Genomic DNA, 13534 nt, shown 5'->3' with positions numbered 1-13534 from the left:
AGCACCGTTCCCGGCGCTAGCAAATTCCACGATACACTCTGCAGTAAAAACGCTGAATTCCTGAATTTTTTTATTTGTTATTTTTTACTTCGATATATGATTCGTAGGAATGTGGAGCGTGTAATTTTCATCAACGATCGGCAAAGGAATGTTCGATGCTTTTAATTGCTTCGTGAGATCCAATATACTTCTCATTAAATATTCTCGACAACGCTATCGTAGTTTGAAGATTGATTCGATTTAAAAATTCGAATTTGAATATTCGAACGCGGACAACGGGCAGATATTAGCGTCAATAAAATGTCCGCGGGGAGGACCTGTCGCGTATCAGTTATATCATACTATAATGAAATCCAATTTTGAAATTTGTTATCTTTTATGGCCGCGCACGTAGACGACGAACCGATATAAATTCCACAACGACGGCGCAACAAAAAGGGAACTTTCCAGTATATTTAAACATACGCAGGAGAAAAACCTTCGCTGTCGGTGATATTCATGCGTCGTAAATATTCGCGTTCCGACAACGTGATGTTTCGCGCTGTCTAATAATTCATTGACGAGCCCGTTCTATCGGTGATTCAACGTGGAAACAAACCGAGTTTCATCTTGTAACCAGCTGTCGCTTCGGTTTCTCTAATTTTCCGCGTTTCAGGCTCTCGCCTGAGCCATGGAAATGCAGATGGTAGATTGGCACGGTGAAATCCTTACTGCAAAGCTAGAGATCAGTATGGACTAAATCACGGGAGACTCATGGCTTTGCAAACGCAGCTCGGAGGATCAAGAATACGGGGTCTGTCTCGTGTTTGATCACCTGTAATGACATACAGAGAATACGAGGATAATATTTACGAATGTCGTGTGACAAACGAAGACAATTATTTTGGACACATGAGACAGCGCGAACACCTGTCAGCACGGAATGAAATGGAATGGAACGGGCGAGTTTGCGCTCGAGAATGTCACGCGAAAAATGAAGACAACTACGGAAACGCAAGCAGTGAATCAGCACGTTCCGCGACACCGTGTCAGTATCAATTCTTTAGGACCTAAAGAAACCGAGACACGATGGGAACAATGGGGCCAAACCGTAAAAGCAACACGCTATCGATGCGCCACGTCCTAAAGAGACTAATCCGACAAAGTTGATCGATCGTCTTAATGGAATCGCGCGACGCTATTAGATGGTAAGAGAAGAAAAAGGGATATTTTCGTCTGTCAGCTTCCGTGGTATCCAACAAAGTATCGGAAACAGTGACTGTCGCCTGACGGTTCGTCTCTTCCAATCCAGCATCTCTTCGCGACTCGTGCGCGACCCCGAAGAGAGCGTATCGAATCGAGGATCTTCGCAAATTTTCGGGGAGCTTCGTTCGCCCACGGATTCTCCCGGGCAGCCGGCACGGCTCAGTATACTGCGTGGCAGCCTGGACCGCAGGCGCCTCCAGTCGAGGGCGCGTAGTTCGCGGTTGCGTGTCTGTGCGGACGCACACCAGTGTGCTTCCAACGAAAAGCGCCTGTACCGTGCTTTTTGGGACGCACTCACTTTTCCACCGTGCGCGTAGTTTGTCGCTCGAAATCGACGTCTCGCCTGCGGTTCAATTCCACGCCAATCAATCGAAACTCTGTATTCGCGAGTCGTCAAATTCCTACTGGAAGGGATAAAGGACATTCGATAAACAAACGGAATTATCGAGAATCCGTTTCGAAACTTGGTATCACCTGCGACCCAGCAGCAACTGATTGCCAGCTCGGCTCGATTTCATTCGCGTCTGTCGCGATAAAGAAAATGGAACTACCTCCGAGCCGGTTTAAAAAACACGATTCCAGTGACCATGGCGTTGAAACAGTTGCACGAGATTGATCGTCATTGGTCGGGAATCGATCGACGACGACATTCGTGAAAGTCATGGGTACTCGTCTCTCAATCAGGTCGACTAAACGCGGTTGGCCAGCCGTCTGAATATCGTCTGTAACGTTTACACGCGGATGCTGCTGCTGGTTGCGATTTGTGGTGCACCGACCAGTCGCGCTTGTGTGTGCCGTGTACGCGCAAGATGTACAACGCATAGACCGTTGCTGTGATACGCTGTCCCGCGCGGTTCTTTGCTGTCGCTGCTTCCAAGTGGCTGGTACACGGCGTTTGTGGCCGAAAGAGTAAAGAGATTAGCGGACAGACAGAAAGACAGGGAGAGGAACAAAGGGGAAGATATAGCGTGCTCGGGGAGAGGGAACGGAAGAAGAGAGAAAGAGGGAGCCTGGAGAGAGTAATGATCGTGACGACGGTCGTACGGACAAATGAACACCTCGGCACAGCGTTTGGGATATTCCAAGTGAGTAACTGGCCAACCGAACCTCTAACATCTAGATACGTACTCGCTTAAGAGCACTCGCTTAGTCCGCTAGAAAGATAGTTTCATTAAAGAACTTTCCTTTATTTCTCCTCATCCTGTATATTCGCAAAGTGGTCTTCTCTTAAAACCCAGGTAGGAAAAGGGGTGGGGGCAGAATCATACGGGGTACGACTCAGAAGTTTCCAAAGGCTAATCGAAAGATAGAGGAAGAAACGATCGGATCCGACAAGTCCCGTTCGATTTTAACCGAGTGAATTTCATTTGCAGAATCGTTTCACTAAGCGAAAGAAATTCTTCGAACCGAAAATTGAGATGAAGCCCATTTGCCAAACTGGTTCAACGAATCCCCCAGGGAAATTCGATGAATTTTTTGGCCCTCCCCTCGCCACCGTCGCGCTACTTCTTCGCAATTTTCGTTCCACTCGAGCTCTCAGCCTTCTTGGCTCCTCTCTGAATCCACGATAAGGAATCATTCGAGCGTGTACATTCCCTTGGCTACCGCATTTGGCGCGAAATCCAACATGCGGTTGGCACTGGACCGACCAATGCCGCGCATTCTCCCCAAGCCGGAGCTAGGTTCGTGCTTAACGAGAATTTCTTGGTGAAACTTGTCGGCTGAAATTTCTTTCCGCCTCCCGACAAACTTGGCCGTGTTTGAATGTGCGGCAACACACAGCGTTAACTCGGCCTTCCTGCGCACCCTGCAACGATGCGTCGTTCCTTCAAATAGCCGCGCAGACCAATTATGCAACGATGATCGTTAAAGTGAATCGTTCGACTCGCTTTAATTTTCTTTCTCCTTTTCGTTCGCCCGAACAAAGTAATATATCTTGCGACATCGATCGATGTTTTTCACACAGGAGAAACCAATTTCTACAAGAAGATTCGCGAAAAAAGAAACAATCTCAATGGGTGGGCCGAGATAACGAAACCCACTCGGGCTTTATCAGTGCGGCGGGAAAACTTCCGGAAAAATAGGAATTGAATATCCGACCGAGGGAGATAGGAGAAGCGTGTACGAGATAAAGATATATCGGAGAATAAAAGTAAATCCTACTCAGGGACCTCCTTTTACACCTGTACGCGAGGACCGACAAGTTTCTTCGATAACCCGGTGGATCCTAAGCGAGGAACCTATTCGTCTACCTTTCAATTCAACGACGGAAACGCATTAATATTGTGGTTCGACAGGGTTCTCGAAATGTTATTACATTATTTATACGATATAAACGGTGCAGCAGCTGCCGTCTGAACGGAGGAAACAGGTTCGAAAGGAAGTCGTTTCTCCTTTACGTTATTTCGCGGATACCGTCGTTGGTAGAAATTTGCGGATAGCTCGTGGCTTTGTTCCTCCGATAAGATTTCACTTTCTTTTATCTTTCATCGAGCAGCCGGATGTGTAACATTACCATTTATATGGAAGAGTCCAGGGGACGAAGCTGTGTGCCTCTGGACGTCGACATCGAAATCCAGACAGAAGATCCGATACGAAATGGAGAGAAGTGTCGCGAACAGAAGTAAAGAAGCAAAAAGGTTTGAAGACGACAGGAGTAGGTTTCAAATGGTACACGACGAGAGATAGAAGGAGAGGGACTCGGGATACGGCTCGCTTTTTATCAACGTTCTAAAGTGCACATTTCTGTAAGACGAATCGCGAGTCGAACGTGGAAAAACCTGCCTTCTACTTCTTCGTTGTATCCTGTCCCTGCCTCCTCCCCCCCCCCATCTTTCCACGGAATCGTGTTAAGAAAAAGAAATACGCGAAGCAACTCGGCTGTCGTTCGCGAGATCGGTTAGAACATGTTCCGTAGTTCGTTCGCGTTCCATCGTCGAGACAAATTTTTCGATTGCTTTAACTTAGTCGTACGCGTTCGCGAACTCGTAAGCGCTCGAGCAAGTTGACATTAGCATTTAAATGGCGGAGAGAAGACGGACTACGGGCTCGTCCGCTACTCGCGGACTACGTGTCGCGGATTTTACGCGAGAGTTCGTACGTGCAAAACGAAATCCAAACGGAAAAGAGAGAGAGAGAGAGAGGGCGAAGATCGGCTAAGTGGAGGACGTGGGACAAGATAGAGGTCGCAAAGTAACCTTTACGACGTTTTAAGAAGCGTTCATAATGACCGTGGTTACAGTATCCAGTTACAATGGCCCCGACCGTTGTACCGTATTAGCATTTACACGAAGTTAATTGGCTTTATCGTGGCCCGTGGCGCGAAGATAAAAATGCACGTCGCCCTGAGAATCCATTAAACGAGAAACTCAGGGAAATTCGGGACCACTGGCGGTTCTTAAGAAGCAAAAGCAGATACGAAAGTAGAAACCGCTGCGAAGAACCAGACTATCGGCATGTCGTAATTTTCGTTCAATGTTCTCCTTTGGTCGAACTGGCTCCCTGTAGCTCCGACGGAGCCTGGAAGGGGCTAAAATGAAATCTCGATGCGGCTAAGAAACCACGAGGTAAGAGAGAGAAACGTGGTGTCGAGTGGTGGTAAAAGAACCAATGATAGTGACGGGACAGAGTTTATGACGAAACTATATCCTCTGTTCAATTAAAACCCAAAGCTACAACAACGAAGAAGGTTTTCAATGCGTACAATTGTTCGCGAAATTATTCGAATACTTACAGGCGTCCTTTATGAATATATTATGAAACGAGAATCGTGATTGCGTCGATAAAGTTTGAAGTTGATAAATTTGAAAATATACGCAGCAACTACAAGATATTTAGTAGTAAGTATATATATCAGGAAAATCATAGAACTACTCAAACAGTCAATTATTCTTGTCATTAAATATTCACTAAATATTCAATGGGAGCATTTCTAAGTAATTTTTTACTAAATATACACTTGCAGTAAACATCTCTCGCGTTATCAAATTGGTTTGAAATTTTACCAATACAATCAGGACTCTTGCCTCGTCGTAGCGCCACTAAATGTTAAAATGTTTTATATAACACGCAACGTATCAGTGCACCTTATAAATAAATATCGCCATTTTCACGAGACATTTCTTTCACTGTCTTCGCTGATCTTGGCCCATCAATTAACCTGCAAGCGTGTATCGTAATTCCCTTGAAGGCTAGCGAATGTGTCGCGACGCGGTTCGTTCCATCGCTAGCGAAGAAGTGGGAGGAGGTCAGAAATGGTAGCAGAGACTATCAGGTGGGAAACAATGGATAAGGTAGAAAGGAAAGCCACGGGTTGGAGAGGGGGTGGTAGGCTGCGGTGGAAAAGGAGGGGAACAGGAGATGTAACTGCTCTTATTTCTTCTCGCTGCCGCCGTGGCCCAGGCGGGAAACAAAAGGCGATCCGACATCAAACATTCAAATTAGAAAACTCCCCCGCCGGTCCGTGGGCCGGATTACCCCCTTTCAGTTTCCCCCCTAAAGCATCAAGCAACCCTCTCTTCTGTGTGTTTCCGCAACCCCGTCGCGCCGCGTTAAACCTTCACATCCTACTTTCCACGAAGCCACACACGATTCCAGCGGTTGCTACAGTTGCCTGAGCCACGTTTAAGCCTCCCAGCCTACTTTCGTAAACCCGCCTACGATTTCGGCGAGGCTCGAGGTAGATCGTCCTTGTGCACATCGCCGCTGGTCTTCTCTCACTCTCTCCCTCTCTCCTTCTGTTTCTCTCTGCATTTGTGCTATCTCCCGCACGAGCACGCGTATACCTACATATATGCATCTCCGCGGGCCTATACATATTTGCTCGCGGTCAGAGGGAAGGCTCGCGGCTGCGGTGTTAAAACAAGGAACACGAGAGTACGTCCCACGCGATCAAACAGGGCCACGGTATTAGCAGTCGTTTCTTGCGGAGATTAAAACGACGAAGACACTTTGTCTCTCTAACCTTGGCTATTATTAAAATTACCCTCCCGCGTTCTATTTTCGGCGGACGGTTATATTATACCTGAGGATTAGAGAGTCAGAGATGGGTGGTTCTTATGGAAGTGGCTACAGTAAGGATTTAGCGGTAACAGGATTTTTTGCCTATTTAATCTTGCCTGGATATACGTAGATCGGTTGATAGGCTATCTCTAACTTTTCTTCTGAAAGGGATAGCTAATTGCCACGGGTAAGTATACAGATGTAATAGGTCGAACACTAAGTGACTTCTGTCCTAAAACTCGCAAGTATCGGGATACTTATTGATATTTGCCACGGATTAAATCAAGTCCTTTTCGTTTATTTCATTGTAAATCTGTTATTTCATTCTCGCCACGAAGAGAAGATTCTCGTCTTGTAACGTAAAATACCAAAGTAATGTAAAATTAAAACTTGTTGGAGTTCCGCAATGAATGCGATGAGTAGGTGTTCCAGCAGTTATAACTGGTGCTGGAGTTGCTGTATAGATGTACTCGTATTGTTCGGTAGCGAATGTAAAGTCGATTGCATCAATCATATGTTGCAACATGTTCAACATAGAGCATTGTATGACAGGTTTTAGATACACGCTGTTATACGATTTTTGTGGGCAAATTCCGTTACGTAGATTTTTGTGGGATTTATTGCCATGCGATTTTCATGTTCGCTCGGATGAAGAGAGATATGGGAATCATTTCAACATGGATGACGAAGTAAAATATGTTACGTGGGGAACATCGGACGTAAACTTTTTGAAGAAAGTTCATAAATTAATTTCTCGGTGCAATCGATTTTTGCGCATGAAAGGTATTAACGATAAAAGATACGTTTTCAATAGAAAACGTTTGTTGTCTATCTTTTATGTATCAAAGATCGTTACAACTACTAAGATTCCTTGCCAACAGAGATGTATTTAGAAGAGTGGACAATCTTAGGTGTTGGTGCAGATAGTAAAACATTCATAAGAAGCTTATAAGCGCGTAAAAAGTTTCATTACTTTTCGCGAGATCCGTAGAAACGCGGCCTGGGGAGGATTCCGGGACGTAACTCACGTTTGTGGCTTTAGCCCGAAAGTTTTGTTTCACAGAATGCGTACAGACTGCCGTGGTAACGTTTCCAAGTGTATTTTCCTGCAAAATCCCGAAACTTTTTTACATTAGCGGAATACATATCATAAATCAAATAGGAAATTCTGTAACTGCTTTTATCAAAATTACTTATCGTGAAAGTCTATCTGCCAAGTCACAATCTCACAGAATGTCGCACAATACAAACGTATTTATCGAAAGTTATGTTGGAAAAGTTGCTCGAGTTCCATTAAGAAATACGATAAAAATTCTACTACGGCGGATAAAGCAGGAAAGAATCGAGATCTTCGTGGATTATATCCTTGAAAAATAGCGAAACTTTCATTCGAACGAATATTTCGCAAACACCGGCAACGAACGAAATTTGGTGACACTGGCGCGGTTCGCTCTGTATATCATCCCTCGTATGAGAAATAAATCTGCGTTCCAGATGCTTCCGCGCACGGACAACCTATCCCGGAAAAGTTTCCGCGTTTTCAGCAGAAAGGACCTTCCCCGAGAAACCATCCTGCTTTCCTCTTGAGGGGCCTACGCGGTGAAGATGTATTCCGTGACAGGTCGAACCACTTGATGCCAGGCCGAACCCCCTCGTATCAGGCCAGGGAACATATTTTATTTAACAGTAACCGTTACTCGCATAACCCATGAATTTCTTGCCCTTTTAATGGAACGTGAAATTTTTGATCGCCCTGGGACCCTGTCCTACATACTCGTAAAATTCGTCTATCCAAACCAAGGAATGCTTTTTCAACGTGAGATACTAGGCAGAAATGTAATATTTTTACATTCAAACTTGTTCTTGTGTCTACGATAGCTTGCGAAGGGAAATTTATTCAAACAACATGTTTAATAATTCGATGGCAAGGGAAATAACGGGGAATTCTGAAGAGTCACCTACGAAGCGGTACGACCGGCCGCGTCTGACCATGTACGTTATCATTCTACTTCGAAGTGCGCGCGACGCTCGAATTTTCATAATTTATAGCGGGGCGGGAACGATCGCGAGTCCAAAGTTGTATGAAAACCTATCCGCTGAAACTGCCTTTATGGCTTTCGCATTTAAGAGCGCACGGTACCCAGACCAGTAGTCAAAGTCGATTAAGTTTTCGCGCGGATAACCAACGTAGCCCCCGGTTTGCCTGCTGCTGTTTCATTTCTCTGCAAAAAAAAAAAAGAAATTCCTAAGCCGCGCGCGCCCGGCGCGTTCGATAAAAGTAAACGTTACGTGTAAGCTGAAATTGACTTCGCAGCTTCGTGTGAGACGTGCCGGTAATTAGTTCCGTCGAGTCTAACGTTCGTTCCCAAGCCGAGGGGGGGAGACGCGGAGAGAAAGGGGGCAGGCCGAAAAAGAGATGGAGTAAAAAAAACGGAGGAAGTTGGAGCGAGCACAACTTGATATACGTTTCCACCGTGAGGCGGAGTTTTAAATGAGATTCAGAGCGAAAGAAACGAGAAATTGTAGGTTTCGCGATCGAACGCTTGGAGAACGGTACATCGAGCGTTGGCGCGAACGAAATTCAAAAGGAGAAAGCTCCTCCGCTGCTTGCAATTTTTTTCCGAGGTTTATCCTCGTCGCGATTTCTCATTGTTCGAACCCTCCTTCGGAGGCTCGTTCTTACACGCACAAACAAAGAGGAACGTTTCTAGAAATACAAATATCTGGCGTGGCAGTAATTAAAAGGAATCCAAGATACGAATGCACTGGTCGTCCGTACTTGTTCCGCAGATGGTGCATCATTTCCTTGCCGTTCGTCGAGCCTGCAATTGACCTATCTTCCATCCCTTCGTTTCTTCCCTTCATACTCTACACTCTTTCTGTCCCTCCCACATTTTTTCTTTTTTTTTTTTTTTTTTTTTAATGACTGGGACCGAAAGAACTCGTCGGTAGTCAGAGACGTTCGTGAGGATAAGGGGGAAAAATAAGGGTAGAACGTATGCCTCCTCCTATCCTTCTCCTCGCTCTTTCTCCTTCTCAGTCACCCTTCCCATCGAAATGAAACGAATCGAAGTATTACTTTCGACTCGAATCCCATCGAATTTCTTTCCAACGATTCTTTTCTTTCTCGCATTTTCGTTCCTCCATTTAAATTATCGTCTGTCGAACTTTCGCTATTTTTACTCCGTACGAGACCAATTCCGTATTTTACATTCAGTCTTATTCTCCCGCGAATTTGGGAGGAATACTCGATCGAAAGATACCAGCCATTCTCCTATTCGTACTCGGAACCGCGGTCGGGTATTTGTCTCGTTTCAGCTTGTCGGCATCAGCTTCTCAGTGGAATAAAAATTAAAAAAAAATACGTATCTATAGCGAGCCTGCGATTTCGATGGAATCCACGATTAACCTATTCTCTGGCCATCCTTTCGTCGGCACTTGTCGCCCTCCGTTAGATCCCGAAATCAATTGAACCCCTGGCGAAACTTAACTCTGTCAGATAAATGCAATGAAATTCCACTGAAAAAATATTACAGACGGATATATCCTGAAAAGGCTGATCCCACGCTCGCACCGCTTTCGCACGAAGACAAATCTAAAGTACACATACGAGACGCAGTTAATAGAACGGAGAATTAAATCATCCACGTGATTAAGACGAAGGCGCGAGAGTTTCAGAATCGCGCGATCGTAAGGGTTGAACACGTTTCACGGATAAGAACCACGTTTTTCAAATAACGAGTAGAAAGGAAGCGGGAAAGCTCTCGTTCGAATCGCAAACTTTGCATATTCAAATAGGAAAATGGCTGACACACAAGAAAATGTCACGGATGGTCCGGTTCCACTTTAAATGAAACTTTGTAGGCTTAAAAAACAACGAAGGATGGTAAGTACGTATCTTTTTTAGCTGCTGTAACTCAAGTTCAATAGTCGAATTACCCTCCAGAGCTCGACCTCTTAAGATCTGACTCGGAAACAGTTACAGATGGAAAAAGATTTTAACACTTTCATCCAAACATCCACTCGGACTTTAGCCACAAAAGTTTGACTGAAAGTCTGGGCGGAGGCGAGTTAAAAAGCGTCCAATTTTGGTCAAAAAAATGTGTTTCTATTTGTAACCGTTCCCGAGTTGGATCTTAAGGGGCGGAACTTTAGAGTGTGATTTCACCTCTTAAACTTGAATTACCGCGGCTAAAAAAAGAAATATCTACTATTTTTGGCTGTACTTGAAGGCTGCAAAGTTTTGTCGAAATCGGAGCCAGAACATTCGCGGTTCTCCCCTGTCTGCGAGATCCCAGAAATGAGAAATGCTTACCACGCTTTTCCAACAATGATAAAAGTACCTATATCTGTTCTTGATCGCGTAGCTTTCTGTATCGTTAAACTTTCTGACGCTTTCCCACGTCGGCGTTTTCACCTTTTCACGCTGATAAAGGGAAGAAAACAGTATTTCTGCCGCGATCGAGAGTGGTGGAGGCACGTCGTGAACTTCAATCGTATCAGCCTCCGCTCCGACTATTCCCTGCATAGCTTCCTCTTAAATGATCTTTTTCGCGTTCTGCAAGCCGATTCGACGTTCGTTTAATCAATTCCCATCATCGGCATACACTACAGTGAAACTGAATACGGGACAGGAAATGAAACTTTTTTGCACAGACTCTGTACCTTTTTCTCCTTTTCTCAGTCTCAATTTTTACAATTCCTTTTCTATTGTGATATTCATTGTTGGGCTGTTCGGGTCGTTCGAAATTCGGGAAAAATTTGAATATATTGTATCTTTACGATTATCCTACCTTCGAATAATATATGCATCTTTTCTTTCTTCTTTTTATATGTTTAAATAATATATCATTTCAATTGAATGTCGTGAATATAATTCGTCGTTTCTCTGAAGAATTTGTTCTCTTAGCAATAAATTCTTTCAAATAGACTTTACAAACTTTTGAGCTATTCAGTTTTTTGTCATGAAAGAAATATTTCATTAACCCTGCTCCTCGAATTTATATATATATATATATATATATATATATATATATATATATATGTAGCTCAATTTTGTACATATTCGACATAAAACTGGGACGGAAGACTGTGCGTAACAATAACCAAGTGCCGAAAATACCGCAACCTCTTCAAAACAACCGTCTATTTCCCTGCTCTTTTTCATTTCAACAACACTCGGTAAATTTTTAAGGCTTTAATTGCGAACGTTTACGCCTGCCTCCATATAAATCATGTTTCCCGCTCTATTATTCATTTCGCTACAATTTTTCACTCGCCTTTACAGGTCCTATTCACGCATCGCAAGATACACCAGAAGAGATTCTGTTACCTTAACAAACATAGATTTATAGCAGTTCCGCCGTTGAGTTTGCCTCTATTCACCGGCGTTATTATTGTTACTTCCGTTCTCCCCACCGCGTGGATTGTCGAGCCACCGGTGGTTCGTTTCGCATTCAGCACCCGGTTCGACAAGTATAAATTCAACGAGAAGAAATACGCCAGTCCTTTTGTATCGAACGTTATTTCTTCAGTTGGATTTGTACCGTTTTTTTTTTTTTTTATGCGCGTATCGTATTGCTACGTGTCTAATTGATTCGCCAACATCGAACGGACGAATTCTCGACCCGCGGAGTCGTTGTAGAGGGGAACACACACAGTCCGTGGGTTGTTTCCTTGGTAAAAGCATCACGGTCCTGGTAATCGGCCCCTTTGTACCTCTCTGTTTCCCGTGTCCCGCACCTCTGTACCTGCTTCGATTTCCTCTCGAAGAGCCAAAGTACAATCGAGTGCTCGTGTTTAAATAAAGACTTTGCACCAGACAACTCCGTTCTAAATACCATCAAATGGGAAAGAAAAAAGAGAAAGAAAAGAATCGCCGATAAAATGCACTGAATAACGCCCCTGCCTTCGAATTATCCGAGTATCCTCATCTTTCTCCCTTCGGCTCGCTACCCATCCTGGTCGAATTATCGGCCACGAACAAGAGAATCGATCCCCCGCTTCGCTTGCCCACGGACTTCGCTTCTTACCATACGTTTGATTTAACCCGATCGCATCGAGCCACCCTCGCTGTTAAAGTCTCTTGATAATCGACTTGCCACATCGGACGGTCGCCTTTTTGTCATCGCTTCAAGGAATGAAAGGGGTCGAACAGTTTCCTTCCCTGCTGTTAGCACCGAGGCGATAGTCGTCCCAGGGTATAAATCACTTTCGAAGGAATTTACTGTTAATTTGATGGGTAAAGCGTTTAACTTGCGCTACTACTAATATTGGAATACTTAGTGGAGTACTTAACCTACGAAATTCGTGGCCAGCTGACGTAATTTTCATCTCTCTCTCTCTCTCTCTCTCTCTCTCTCTCTCTGTCCTTTGAAAGAGCACAAATGAAATATCGTTGAATGGTATTTCGTAAAGGGATACGAGGAAATTACTCATTACTGAAGATTGAATCGTTGTTTGATGGGCTTCCACCCTATTGTACGAATGCGTCCGAATGGTTGGAAAATTGTAGGTCACCGGGAAACTCGAGACAGAAATTTGAAAAAATGTCCCATTTGTTTGACGAACAAAGTGTTTAAGTTTATACCGATTATTGGATTGGGAAATACGATAGGATTATTTAAGTTAACCGTACTGAATTCCTGGGGTCAGTTGACATAAATTTTTCCACGCCAGCTTTTGAGAGAACACAATGAAATATCGTTGAATGGTATTTCGTAAAGCAACGCGATAAACTGCCGCTACGAAATTACCGATCAGTTCTGGTCGAATAAACCGAGCTCCCATCCGGCGAATACGCTGTTCGAAAATTACGGATCACCGGGAAGCTCGTGAAAGAAGAAAATCGGTCAGAAGAACAGCGGGCATCTATTCTTTGCGAAGATTATTTTTCTGAGAGAATCGATTTCTTGTCTCTCTCTCTCTTTCTCTCTCTCTTCAACCTTCCATAATCCTGCGAGAGCTGTCGATGCATCGAGGAAAAATCCTCTCTAACGAAATATACGAGGATCCTTCGAATGTACGCTACCGTTCGAACGTACGCGTGAACCGCATGAATGCTAATTGTCCGAGCACTGTGTCGATTTTGATTATGTGAATTTCGTCGAATTGTACGAATTAATGATAGATTAATAATAATTTAAAGCTACATTTACTATGCAATCATCAAACTATAAAGCTAAACTACGTATTAAAATGCATGCCAATGATATATGTCATTATGTATCACGCGCTGCACAAATAGTAATTCTAAATATTCAGAGATAAAGATGGTTCAGGTTTATTA

The 13534-nt window shown here is 44.1% G+C and overlaps 2 protein-coding genes across 3 annotated transcripts in view; one reads left to right on the top strand and one right to left on the bottom strand.

Moving 5' to 3' along the window:
• LOC122575053 overlaps positions 1 to 13534 on the bottom strand; it is a 277691-nt gene that overhangs the window by 222609 nt on the left and 41548 nt on the right. The window lies entirely within an intron of this gene.
• LOC122575054 overlaps positions 1067 to 13534 on the top strand; it is a 52958-nt gene continuing 40490 nt past the window's right edge. Inside the window, exon 1 of one of the 2 annotated variants that reach the window (XM_043743444.1) lies at positions 1067 to 2330. The gene's annotated coding sequence lies outside the window, so the exon portion shown is untranslated. The remainder of the gene's footprint in view (positions 2331 to 13534) is intronic. The other variant, XM_043743442.1, reaches the window with a different exon arrangement.

This window comes from Bombus pyrosoma, linkage group LG14 (genome assembly GCF_014825855.1).
Source record: "Bombus pyrosoma isolate SC7728 linkage group LG14, ASM1482585v1, whole genome shotgun sequence".
In the NCBI taxonomy this organism is placed as follows: Eukaryota; Metazoa; Arthropoda; class Insecta; order Hymenoptera; family Apidae; genus Bombus; species Bombus pyrosoma.
Note: the sequence above shows the minus strand (reverse complement) of the source record. Positions and strands in the feature narration are given on the sequence as shown.